Consider the following 12744-nt stretch of genomic DNA (forward strand, 5'->3'; position numbering starts at 1 on the left):
CTTATTTCTCACTACGGTATGGCTGTGCCATGATGGTGGCATTCAGTGACTGACTTTGGCAACTGGTAAGGTGGTACCCTCTGGGCTTCTTCGCAGTCTGGCTGCCTTGTTCTCAGTAAGTGCTTCATAATGAGTCCCTTTAGAGCTAAACAAACAATCTCAATCTTTAAAAAACATATTACTCTAATGATTGCTTCTAAAACCCAACCTAGTCTTTGTGTATCTTAATGCTCAAATTCTTGCTACAGGAACCTTGTTTCGCCTAAAAAATATTTTCACAAATCGACCAGTTGCATTTCCAGCCCCCTGGCACAACAAAACGTTCCAGGCTGTATTTGAATTTGTCCTCTTCTATTCTGCAGTTGAGCATTTTACCAAGATTTATGGTTCCTTGAAATGAGAATAATATTGAGTAACCAAAATTTTATGCTAAATGTCCTCATTGCCCTCAGCGTGCTGTTGTTCACAGCTAATCTTAGTGATGACTAGGGAATCTATGACAACATGTACAGTCATGTTTATATACTATTTACACCACACCTATCTGTATTGGAATCTATGAATTCTTATTCGTTTCTCCCATTTCAATTCAACATCAATGACTTAATCCTTTTCTTTTTCATTTAAGTTATGTGCAGATGTTTTCTCCAACATTGAGAGATGGTTCTGTTCACGCCACAATTGAGAAACCTCACTTCCGCTTTCCTTTTCCTTTCCCTTTTCCCATCCCTCTCTCCCTCCCTCTATATTTTTTCTGTCTCTCATAGCAGGATATTCTATGTAGTTTCGGCTGTCCTAGAAGGCATTCTTTCTGCCTCTGTCCTGTGTTAGGATTACTGGCGCATTCCCTGCCATCCTGCACATGAATGCTGTCACTGAGGAGTGTGTTTCTATTAAGCTGCATGGAATGCTTGAGATGATTTTAAGGCATTCTCATGGAAAGGTTAATACTTAGCGGACAAATGGTTTATAACTGAACCTGGTTGTCTTGGTTACTTTCCTTTTGTTGTGAGGAGACACCACGGCCAAGGCAATTTATAAAAGAAAGCATTTAACTGGGACTTACAGTTTCAAAAGATGAGTTTATCATGGCAGGGAGCAAGGTAGCAAGCAGACAGGCATGGGACCTGAGAAGTAGCTGAGATCTTACATCTGATCTACAAGCTTGCGGCAAAGAGGGAGAAGTAGGGTGGTGGAGCTTACTGTGAATGGTTGGGGTTTTGGAAATCTCAAAGCCCGCTCTGACTGACACATCTCTCCCAATGAAGTCATAACTCCTAATCCTTCCCAAACAATTTCACCAATGCTGGAGACACAAAACTCCTTGCACCCACAGAGCACTAGGGAACCAGGAATGTTAAAAATGTAGGAGGCTAAAGTCAAAGAAGGAAATACCTGTTTTCTGCCCAGAAGGCTGGGAGTGGCTATTGTTAACATCTGGTAGCCATTTTGTTATCTGTGGAGGCAGATCTCACCCACCTTTTGCTATAGAGATAGACCTCATCTAAATTCCCCACAGTGATTACCCTAGACTCTTCTCTCCCTAGACCACTATCTTTAGCTCCCAGTTAACAGACTTCATCCTTATGGGAGATGTCGCATGTATTTTATGTACCGCTGACCTATATGCTATCTTGGTCAGAGACCATATTAGATTCTAGACCTTTCAGCTATAAAACCAACCCTCACGGTCACATATACTTCGTTAGGGACTTCTGTGTAGTCATACCGTAAGCTTTATTGTGTACTTGGATTTGGAATGATTGTTGTCTGGAAACTTGCTTCCAAATTGTACTGTTGTTTTAAATATGGTGAGCCAATAAGGAATGAGCATACTATTGAAATCTTCACATTAGCCTAGGTTAAAATGCTAGCGCTGCTGGCTACTAGTGACAGAACTATAGACTCCTCATTTGTAAAGTAGGACATTATCAGTTCTTATAAAAAGCTTTTTTTTAAACCTTTTTTTCTGAACCTCAGTTAAAACAATTTAAGTCAAATCATCTTCATACTTGAAAGTATTATGCAAATCTGAGGCACCACTGGTATTTTGCAAAATCTCATTTCTCTAAAGGTTAAATGATCCATTGAGAAAAAGTCACATGAAAGAAAAATAATGAGTAGTATCACCTTAAGAATTGTTGAGAGAGTCTGGTTGTTCAAATGTAAATCTGCTTCCAAATTTAATGAATATACAAATGTTGATTCTTTTAATGTGTAACTCCTTATTAGATGTTCAAAGTACCTTCAAATATTTTAATTTCAAAAACCCTACAAACAAGTTATGAGCTGAGGGCACAGTTTAATGATAGAGTGCTTTCATAGCATCCGTAAAAATCCCAGGTTTGACTCCAAGCATTGAAACACAAATTGTAAATAAACAAGTACATTTAAGAAATAAAACAAAACCAATTTTAGCTTTACCATCAACATTATTCCTATTTAATAACATTGCTTTTGAGTCTATTAATGTAAAGAAATGTGTTGAGTCTTATTCGAAATGAGTTGGACATCTGATTTCAAATCAGATAGATGGGATTCTCAGGCTTGAGCAATGATGAGTTGGAGACCTGGAAAACTCAATCAGATCTTACCATAAAGTAGGCTAATATTTTTAACTGTCAGATAGTGTTGGTTTTACTACATATAATGTTCTTCTGGAGGATTCCTGGAGCCTGACATCCCAAGGGTAGCACAAGAAAGATGCACACGCACAGGGTACCAGCGATGACACAAATTGTAGAAGGGTTAATTAAATATTTGTTTCAAGAGATACATCAAATTAAAGCATGACACTCATGAGACTCAAGTGTATGTATAACACACACACACACACACACACTGTGTATGTACTTTTATATAAAATAATGTTTCCTTACGGTTTTCCCAAACATCCTTATGTATTTTTCCTTCCTTCCCCTCTCTAGTACCCTTCTTCTCCCCTTACCAGCTAAAGTCCCCAACTACACTCTTTCCTGTTTTCCTCTTCATAGAACCTAGAGTTCTACCCTCTTAATACCTCACAGTGAGATTAAATTTCAACCCGTGGACCCTTGGGCATGAAGTCATATGATCCCAGATACCGTCTAAGGAGATGTGTAGAGTTCCCCTCAGTGAAGCCAAGGCACCTGCTTCCTAATTCCTGCCTCTCCTTTGGGAGGTGTTTCTGGACATAGCTCTTCACTATGCACTTCTAAACTGTGTCTGTTTGGAAAAGAATTGGGCTAAGTTGCTACGAGTGGCTTAAGAGAATGTCCAGAGTTTGAAAGATGCTCCAGTGTAGAGTGAGTTGTGGGTGGGTTGCCATATAAGTATGTTCTTCACAGTTGTCCTGAGATCTATTGGGTCAAGGTATGAGGACAGCACACTATATGTAATATAAAAGAAGAGAAAGCAAAGCAAAGAGTTAATGTCCAGGACTTCATGAAGCCTTGCCTATTCAATAACAGTAAGGAAGAATCAGGGGCTGGAAAGATGGCTTGGAAGTTAAAAGCACATTCAGCTCTTACAGAGGATCTGAATTTGATACCCAGCACCTATGTCCAATGACTCACAACTGCTTGTAAGCCCATCTCCAGGGCATCCATTGTCCTCTTCTGCCTTCCATGGGTACCATATTCCTATGTACTCACCCCTGCACTATACCCATAATTAAAAGAAATCAAATAGATCTTTAAAAAAGTAGAGGCAATGTATTATCCCCTTGTGCTATGTGTATATAGAGATCAGAATATACCACCTCAAAATGTGTCTATGAGTTGTAAAGATACTTAAAGAAACTGTGATGTGACTAAAGCTCTGAAAACCCAGGCATTACTATTTTTTGAGGGGGGATTTATATCTCTAGAAAGGGAATCTCCTTTTTTTGTGCCAGGAAAAGAAGTAAGACAATCACCAAACATTGATGAGTAAAGGCAGCAAATCGTCCTTTGCCTCTCTGTCTTTTCAGGCTGTCTCACTGGCATCCCCAGTACCCTTCTTCCTTTGATGCAGTAGACATTTGCAACCATCTGCCAGAGAGTCAGTCCTTTCTCATACACAGACAGTGTTAAATGACTGAGATTTGTTTCCTTTCGAATTGTTTTGTTATAAAGATCCTACCTGACTAATAACTAGGAAAATTAATTAAATTAAAGAACTTTCTTTGCCTCCTTCTGATTGTCAGGGTTAATGCAGAGTATCTAAATGGAGACACTGTTGGAATGGCCATGGTTGGACAAGCTCTGTTGGTTTGAAAGAAGTGGCTTTTGGAAACACAATGCCATATGTTCCAATGTGAAGTTCATTAAGCAAGGTCTCTTCTGTAATTTGATGTCCCAGATGGACTTACCTGCAGGAAGTGAAAGCCCTGTGCAAACAGCCATTAGTCAGCGCAAACTCCTAATATAGGGAATACCATAATGGAGTTCAGGTTTTAGACAATATTCTTTATAAAAGGTTCTTACTCTAGAAAAAACTGGAGTTCTAAGTCAGTGAATTACTAGGATAATTGTGTGTGTGTTGAATAATTACTGACCATTTTGTAATCTGCAGCCCCAATTTTACAGAAACTCACAGGAGTGAATAATGTACTTAGTATCAAATAGCTTATGAGCAGATGGGTTTAAGTAACTTAGAGTTGAATTCAGTTCAATGGTCTGCAATGTCATCAGAGGCAAAATACACCTGTCGATTTACATAATCAATATATATACATTTTATTTTGGTTTTTTGAGACAGGGTTTCTCTGTATATCCCTGGAAGTCCTGGAACTCACTTTGTAGACCAGGCTGGCTTCGAACTCAGAAATCCACCTGCCTCTGCCTCCCAAGTGCTGGGATTAAAGGTGTGCGCCACCACCACCCAACATAATCAATATTTTATGTTTGCATATCACAGGGTCATCAAATCATACAGTGGTCCACTTCCTGACCTTTCCAACTTTAAATCACTGGGTTTAGTGAAATCCCTCAGACACTACTGAATACTTATGGACAGGCAGAGGAATGCAGGTACTGGAGTGTTTTGAGTACTAGGATCCAAAGCTAGCCGAGGTAAATGGCAAACATCATTAAAAAGAATACCTAGCAGCTGGCCAAACAAACCAATCCAAGTTGAAGTGTTTCTTTCACTTGCCTATGAAATTTTCCTTCTGGAAGCTTCTCAGGGAAAGAAACGTGGTAAGTGCATTTTCTTCCTGCTACCTCTAGAAACAAATGTATTCACTGTGCTATACAGAGGTCATGAGTCAAAGTTTGAACCCAAGGAAGTACATTGGAGTCCAGACCTGTGTCAGGTCTGTCAAAGATCTTTCAAAAAGGTGATCCTGCTGGCCCTGGCCTGTAATGCCAGTTTCTGGGAGGCCTCAGTAGCTAGATTGCAAGTTCAATGACAGTCTAAGCTAGAATGAGTTCCAGGTCAGCCTTGGTAACCTCTTGAGCCCCTACTTCAAACTAAAAAATTAAAAGAGAGCTCAGGAATAGAGTGATTGCTTAGCATGCAAGAAACCCCAGGATCAGTTATTAACATGAGAGAAAGACAGACACAGAGATAGGGACAGACAGAGACACCAAGATTGTGATCAGGATGGGGTGGGAGAGAGAGAGAGAGAGAGAGAGAGAGAGAGAGAGAGAGACAGTCAGACAGACAGATGGTAGAGGAGACAGAGAGACAGAGTAGAGCAACAAAGAGAGAATTATTCTGAAATAGAATTTTTCAACCCTGTATTTAGTACTCTGGGAAAGAGATCAAACTTTATTTTCCTTATTTGATGTGATTTTAAGTTTTGCACTGCTAAGGATAGAACCCAGGGCCTTAGCACATGCTTGGCAAACCATTCTGCCATTTGTGTACACCCGGGCCCTTATTTTGATTTCTACTTCCCTATACATCAGTAAGAGTCTTTGGGATCATCTTTCCCACGCATCGCAAATGAAGAACCAACTCACACTCTGTACAGACTACAGAAACTCTTGGGAGGGTCTGCATTATCCAGTCCCTTGATACAGTAAGTAAGAGTAGATGATCCCTGGTACTTAGAAAACCTGCTGCTCAAGGCTCAGAGTAGACACAATCAGACTTGGGGATTCACTTTGACTTTCAAGCAGAGACAGAACACACCAAGAGGCAACAGTGTCATTTTGATTCCTTGTGTCTGCAAGGACACACCTTTCAGGCTGCAGGCACTGGGAAATGACTGAGCAGAGATTTCATACAGAGTGGGGAGGGGAAGCAGTTAAGATTTTGCAGCTACTTGCATTAAAGGTTACTAGAAACTACAGGCTGTAATTCATTGGAATAATAAGTAGAAGTTCTTGGGTATGGTGTGCTCATATTTTAACTTCAATGATCATTAATTTTAGAATTAATATTTACGTTCCATATTATTGCATAAACCAATATGAGACATTAGCAATGCTTTGTAACAAACTCTTTATTGATACTTTCTAAGCATTCAAAATATTCAACAATACGATGGAACCCACATGTCTTCAAATCCTGTTCTAGCCAGTCTGTCATATTCAGGTCACGGCCACTTTAATTTGACCTGTACACACTTGGTCCTCTTAAGAGTGCATTGACACAAATTCTGGACATAATACTTAGTTTCAATAATTTTTATAGGTTATAAAATTTGTTTCAAATATATTTCTTATATATAATTATATACTTAATTCATTTAAATCATTATGTAGTTAATTTGAGACAGAGACTCACTAAGTAGCTTAGGCTGGCCTGAAATTTACCATCTTCCTGGCTCAGCCTCCCCACTGTGGGATGACAATTTTCCGGCATCATATGTAGCTGATTGGGGCTTTAAAGGTCTTACCTTAAGATGGAAAGATTTTATTTCATGTGGGTGAGTGTTTTGTTGTTTTTGTTTGTTTGTTTGTTTGTTTTTTGAGACAGGGTTTCTCTGTGTAGCCCTGGCTACTAGGCTGACCTCGAACTCAGAAATCTGCCTGTCTCTAGTGAGTGTTTTGTACAAGCACTATGAGTATGCCTGACTCCTGGGGAGGTCAGAAGAGAAGAGCATGTTGGATCCCCTAGACTTGGAGTTAGAGACTGTGGTGTATAGGTGCTGGGAACTGATCCTGGATTATCTTCAAGAAACACAAACACTCCTAAACACTGAGCCCTCTCCCCAGCCCCAAGATCTAACTCGAATAAAATTGTCACACCCAAAATGGTGCCATCTAATGAACAAACAATGTTCTTAATTTTTCCAGGATTGAGTTGTTAAAATCAGGAACCATAAGAGGCTGGTGGCCAGGTGACACAAATCTGTAATCCCAGTATTTGGGAAGCTGAGGTAATAGAATTGCAAAGTGGAGACCAGGCTGCAATTAAAAGTGAAATCTGAGCAGGGCAGTGGTGGCACACACCTTTGATCCCAGCACTCAGGAGGCAGAGGCAGGTGGATTTCTGAGTTTGAGGCCAGTGTGGTCTACAGAGTGAGTTCCAGGGCAGCCAGGGTGACACAGAGACACCCTGGCTTGAAAAACCAAAAAAAAAAAAAAAAAAAAAAAAAAAAAAAAAAAAAAAAAACCAAAAACCAAAAACCAAAAAACAAAACAAAACAAAACCTAAAACCAAAAAAAAACCCAAAACAAAAACAAACAAAAAAAACCAACCAACCCCCCTCAAAAAAAAACCCAAACAACCAATCAAAACAGTGAAATTTGTCTCAAAAACAAAACAAAGCAACGCAGTCCACAAGCAGCTTATCCACTGCATCAGCATCAGTCTGATAAGACCCATTTGTCTCCCTTCAGCCAGTAATACTTCCAATCTCTGTTTATCTCTGCCATCTTTGGTGCGAAGGGGAATAGCTTTGCTTTATAGTAAAGTTTTGTCATTTAGGTTTGCACCTCAAAATTTCCACGCTTGTTTCCTTGGCAACTTGATGCTGTGCTGAGGCAGTCATAAGTCCCAGACCCCCTGCTGCATCTCCACCAAATCATTAGGGAAGGGCATCAGTCTGTATGACCTCATGGGGCTCTGCAGCATCCTCGTTAGATTGACTGTGAGGGTTTTTGAGTCTGACCCTTCCCTAGGTGTGATGGTCCTCTCTGAGCTGCAGTACCTGACGTGTTGGTCAGCATCCCATCAGTCAGACAGATGAAGCCTGAGATGATAAACTTACACACAGACTATGTTTGCTTTGGTGAACAGTCACCTCATCATTATTTGGTCCATCACTTGGGGCCTGGGGTGAGACAGTGCGTCATGACAGGAGAATTCAGTGCAGCAAAACATATCATGGCCACAACGGAGAAAAGGAAAAAAAAGTACCCGGCATCTCAGAGTACCTTTTGAGGGTCTGCCTTCAATCACCCTAGGACCGACCACTGGGCCGCACCTATTAGAGGTTCCACTCCCTCCTAAGGGCACCACTCAGTGTGTCACATTTTTAACACACAGAACTTTGAGGGACATTTAATATCCGCACACTATGATCTGGCAATATTAAATATAAAATTTTAGGAAAAAAACCCAGCTCACAAATTTTAAATTGTATGGTGCTCTGGGTAGTGTGGTGGAAAATTATACCACCCATTCTGCTCTAACCTTTCCCGGCATCTCTGCTCTGTATCCACCACCCTTAGCCGCTCGGTAGCCATCAAAATTCTCAGTTCAGCTGTGGAGGTATCACAGTGCTTATGTGCCAGCAATCCTTATCGTGTTCAGTAATAGCCCCGGAGCAAAGGGTCATCTATGTGGGGGATCCGGTCAAGCCACAGAGACCACTCAACCTGCTTCCTTTAAATGAAAAGGTGAAAGTTCTCAGCCAAGAAAGAAACAGAAATGTAAGCTGAGGTTGCTAAGATACAGAGTAAACACAGATCCTCCCATGAGACTAGCAAGAGGAAAAAAGGCAACTCACACTTTAGTTTTCTGTTCAGGTTGCAAATTGCACAAGTTACAGTCGCAGTGTGGGGTAGGAGTGTTATCATCAGCTTCACTTCACCTTATCAGGTCGGTGTCACGTGGGTGCCGCATCATCTCATCTCATCGCAGGAGAAAAGGTGAGCGCACACACACACACACACACACACACACACACACGGAGGGAGGGAGACAGACAGACAGAGAAACAGAGATGGAGATGGAGACGGAATCTCTGTATTTAACTTATTGTTACTGACCAAACTTAGTGGGAAATTGCCATAAAGGCCTTGGGGCTTTCTGGACCTAGCTTTGAAGTCTGATGAAATTCACTGCCTGTACCCTTGGAGTGGAAGCTTACCCGCTTTCCCCTCAATCTAAGGGTGAAGGTGACTGCTGGTCAGCTTTAACTGTCAACTTGACACAACCTAGATCTCCTGGGAAGAGAGTCTCAGTTGGGGACCTTTCTAGATCAGTTTGGCCTGCACGAGTGGAGGCTGCGGGGCGTGGGGAGTTGTCTTGATTGTTAGTTGACATCAGAAGAGTAGCTTTAGCTCATGGACAGGGTCCAAGAACTCTGTAAGTAAGAGAGAGCAGCCTGAGCAGAAGCTGAGAGCTGGCGAGCAGGCAGGCAGCGTGGGTGCCTTGCTTCTCTCTGCTCTTGACTGGATCTGATGTGACTGGCTGCTCGAGCTGCCTTGGCTTTCTTGCAGCCCCGGAACGGGAAGCCCAATAAAGCCCTTCCTCCGTTAAGTGGCTTTGGTTGTACTATTTTACTGCAGAAACAGAAAGGAAACCAGAACTAACACTCTATCAGGCACTTTACAGGGCTGGTGTTAGGGTTCAGTGAGGTGACACCCACACCTGGACGGCCCAGGGAAGGACCTGGGACGGTTGCTAGTGTGCTCCACTCACATTAGTTTACGTGTGTGCTTTGACTTCTCAGGGGCAGAGAACACGAATTGGTGGTCCCATGCCAAATGGTCAGCCATGAGGAAAACAAACAGGTAACATATGGACTAAACAAGTTATATTTAGTAATAAATATATGGTTATCTAATATATTACTAAGTATATTTTATAGTATATTTAAAATAATATAATATATAGTTACACAATGTGTATCATATATAATTTATATATTACGTATATACACATACATATACATACATATACACACACATGTATATATATATATATATATATATATATATATATATATATACACACACACACACACACATGTTATATATGCAGACATGCAGTGGCAATTAGTGAGTAAAGAGGAACACTAAGGGGCATATGGGGGAATTTGGAGGGAAGAAAGGGAAGGAAGAAATGTTGCAGTTATACTAGAATATCAATAATATAATATTTAAGGACCTCAAAATACACTTAGATTTGCAGAAATTGAAAGCCCGCCTGACTCCACTCCTCCATTTCTCCTCACAGGTTCTCTTGCGATGGACAACTTGTGCCTTGTGCTGTTGTAGGTTGTGGTGCATTTTACAATCAAGAGCCGATAGCAAATCATTATCAGCAGTCGTCTGCCATTTGCATCAGCCCCCATTCTTTGTGTTACATTCATTGTGCTATGAGCTTTGACCAAGGTGTAATCACAGGTGCCCGCTGAATGGTTCAGAATCTGCAGCTCTGAGATGCGTTGCCCTGGTGTAGGGATTATTGGGAGCTGAAGCAAGCTCAGGCAGCACTCACTTCCAAGCTGCCCCCGTTGCCTAAACACAGTAATAAATCTCACTGGTAGAGGTTTTCTCTTCTCCTAAATGAAGAGGAGAATAAGTCTCGAATTTTACAGTGGGTGGGACTTGAACTGAAGGAATTTCACTAGAGAACCTGTTATCTATTTTCCAGTTGCCTCCTTTTGACTCTGCCCCCATTCCTTGTGTGCTCCCTTCTCTCCCCAACCCCCTGCATACACATTGGTGGGTTTGACCCCCTCTGTTAGTTTTACTTGTTTTCTGTGGAGCCCCTGCTCACATAAGAATATAAACTATACTTTTACGACTTCTCTCTTAATAACCTCTCTATCTTTAGTCTACTTAATTTTTCAGGTTCCATTCAGAGAACTGTAGGGAATAAAGGAGCATTTTCTTCCATGACATCAGTGTTGTAGTTTCATTCAGAAAATCCTCCGTGTCTTCTGTACTTTCTCTGTCCTACTGGATTCCTAGTAGCTACTGGTATTTTTGTTAGATGTATTTTCACAATTTCCAAATATGAAATGTCACATGGTTGCAATTGTGTAGTATATATATTTTTTCAGACCAGCTTCTTTTACTTAGCAATATGTCTTACAGCTTCATTCTCTTTAAAAGATATCTATCTATCTATCTATCTATCTATCTATCTATCTATCTACCTACCTACCTATCATCTTTCAATATTGGGAATTGACCCTAGGACCCTGTGCATGCTTGGAAAGTGTCTCACCATAGATTGACCTATTTCTACCATCAAATTCTGTTTTAAAGCTACATATGATTTACCATTCCGGGAAAGGCTTCCATAGGTAATATGCCAAGTGAAGACAGGAGGGCTACTTTTCATCTCTGCTTCCTGAGTCCAATCTGTGATGGAACAGAGGGCAAGCAATCAAAACACCAACATCCTGGGTTCTCTGTGTAGAAGCACAGTGTTGGTAATTGTAGCTATTGTATATGCACATGCATATGTGTGTGTGTGTGTGTGTGTGTGTGTGTGTGTGTGTATTCGAGTGCATGTATATAGTCTAGTTATTTTTACAACTGGTCTATGAGCTAGTTGCAACCTCAAACTGTAATGTCATTCAACTTAGAAAAGGTACACTTTCTGACTCTAATGATTGGAGGTATATTTTTTTGTGTGTATGTATGTGTGTGTTGCATTTATATGTATACCTGCCTGTATATATGTGAACATGTCACAGACGAACACTGTGTGTCCTGCTCTATTACTTTCTGCCTTAACTCTGAGACAGGGCCTGCCACTGAACCAGAAACTCATCACTCTGTCTGTCTGTCTGTCTGTCTGTCTGTCTGTCTTCAGCCTCAGGGATCTGCTTGTCTCCTCATTCCAGTGCTGGAATAATATACACAAAGGATAGGCCAGCCTTTCCATGGGTCCTGAGGATTAAAATTCAGGTCTTCATGCTTGCAGAATAAGCACTCCTTCTGCACTCCCTGCCCAAAGCATGTGTATTTCTATAGAATTCCCAAGCAATACTTCCACAAAGATATTTCCTTGGCAGTAAAATGAACACTAGATTGGTGTCAGAAAAATCTGGCTTCCAGTTGTCACTCTTCATTAACATACCAAATATTTATTTAGCTTTTCTAATGCACCAGACCATCTACAAGGCTCAGAATTGATACAGTAGTGAACTTAATAATTATGTTCTCTACCTTAATGACTTTACACAGGAGAAGCAGATATTAATCAAAGAAGCATACAGATAAATCGTATTCGTCAACTCTCTTAGGGACTAAGAAAGCAAAAAATGCCATGAGAAAGCATTAACCAAGAGGTCTAATTCAGTTTAGAATGGGGTTGGTGGTTCACTTTACTGTGGGATAATGACCTTGACATGAGAGATGCTATTTAAGTGAAGCTAGCACAGAATGTCTGCCACCCAGGCACAGAAAGTCCATATGGCTTAGGGCAGGGGATAGAAGGATGAAGCTGTGAAATTAATTCACTATTATATATCCTTTGGGGGGAAAATAGCCAGGGACTCTGATCTCCAGGATTCATTCTCTGCTTAAGTTCACTATACTTTTTCAAGTCTCTCAGACACGTTTTACAGTTCTTCCACGTATACTTATGAGAAGCCCCAACCAGGTTGTTAATGAAACTCACGTAACATTAGAACGTTAATTA

The 12744-nt window shown here is 40.8% G+C and overlaps 1 long non-coding RNA gene across 1 annotated transcript; it reads left to right on the plus strand.

Annotated features, from left to right (window-relative positions):
- The first annotated feature begins 8828 nt into the window (after window positions 1-8828).
- Window positions 8829-10980, plus strand: Gm41482. The gene is made up of 3 exons (XR_876193.1): window positions 8829-9008; window positions 9815-9875; window positions 10321-10980. It is a non-coding gene; the product is annotated as a predicted gene, 41482 (long non-coding RNA).
- Window positions 10981-12744: the final 1764 nt, after the last annotated feature.

The sequence above is a fragment of the Mus musculus genome, chromosome 16, assembly GCF_000001635.26.
Source record: "Mus musculus strain C57BL/6J chromosome 16, GRCm38.p6 C57BL/6J".
NCBI lineage: Eukaryota > Metazoa > Chordata > Mammalia > Rodentia > Muridae > Mus > Mus musculus.